Consider the following 1,383-nt stretch of genomic DNA (forward strand, 5'->3'; position numbering starts at 1 on the left):
AAAAGCCAATCCCCGTCCGCGCAAATTTGCCCATTTCCTTGGCCCGGCGGGCACGCTCAAAAGCCGGGAGCTTCCCACGGAATATTTCACTTCGTCGCGTGCCGCACTTAAATATCATATCAAACTATTAATAAATTATTATTGATTGTTTATAGTATTAATTAGGATGTAGTTTCAGGGGCATTTGTAATGTTCAGAAAGGGGGGAGGGCCAAGGAAAGTTTTCTTATAGCGGGGGAGGGCCAGGGAAAAAAATAAATACGGGGGGGAGGGCCAGGGAAAACCTTTTCTGCCCGATTTCCTACGCACCGGCCCTCCCCCCCCCGATAAATAACGTACGGTCCCTAAGCCTGCTACGGAGGCTAATCAGAAAACAGCCGATCACCACCAAACCCCCAGTTCTATGAGCCTGCTATGGAGGCTAGTATGTACGTCACAGAGAGGATTCCATCAAATGACGGGATTTTTTCTCTCTTCGCAGGATTTATTTAAACTGTTGCGTAGTATTGGGGACTGGAACTATTTCCTTGCAACATTTGGATTGCTGCCAAAATACACGCGCAGTGCAGTATAATCGCTGACGTCTTTAAATAACCAAATTTTCATGTTACACGTGTTCTTTAAAAATTAGAACTAAACAAAAACATAGTTCTAGGATAAAGCACAGGTTTCTACGTGGGGAGGGAAAAAAGAAGTTTCACCTACGCAATATATATACAGTTACGCATGTAACAAAAAACCGATGCCAGTGCCACATGCACTAGCCTACGTATACACACAATGACGCACTTGCTAACCCCTCGTTGACACCTACGCGATTGTGTTGATATGTGATGTATACCTAGTTCACACAAACTCCACATAGAAAAAGGCAGACACAACCGCATTCCTCTACAGCAAAGGATTTGCCAATTTTGCGATTTAGCGATAAGATTGAGGATGAGTATCATTTTGTAGTCGTTTATACGTTATATAGTAATGAGAGAGATTCCTTATATTCTTATATAATAGATAAGTTTCTTATGAAACTTGACAAACCATGTATCATTAGTTCTATATGTTCGTACGCATCTATAACTGCGTCAAGAAGCGAGAAGAAGTTGAACATGTAAATAGTAGATCACATTAGTATGTATACGGTTTAAGTGTCATTGCTGTATCCTTTTCCTTGTCTATTCATGACCTGTACTTAGCTTGTTAGAGCACAAACGTCTTTCATTAAAACCAGCTACAGTTGTTGAGCAATAAAGTTGATTTGATTAAAAGCCCTACGTTAATGATATGTGAATGCTTCTACCAAATACATGGGGGCATGTGACATGTATCAATTTCAACTGTAAACTTTTTGTGGGCACTAAATCGGGCCCAGTCACGAAACTTGAAG

Source organism: Branchiostoma belcheri, unplaced genomic scaffold, assembly GCF_001625305.1.
Source record: "Branchiostoma belcheri isolate BF01 breed outbred unplaced genomic scaffold, Haploidv18h27 scaffold160, whole genome shotgun sequence".
Classification (NCBI taxonomy): domain Eukaryota; kingdom Metazoa; phylum Chordata; class Leptocardii; order Amphioxiformes; family Branchiostomatidae; genus Branchiostoma; species Branchiostoma belcheri.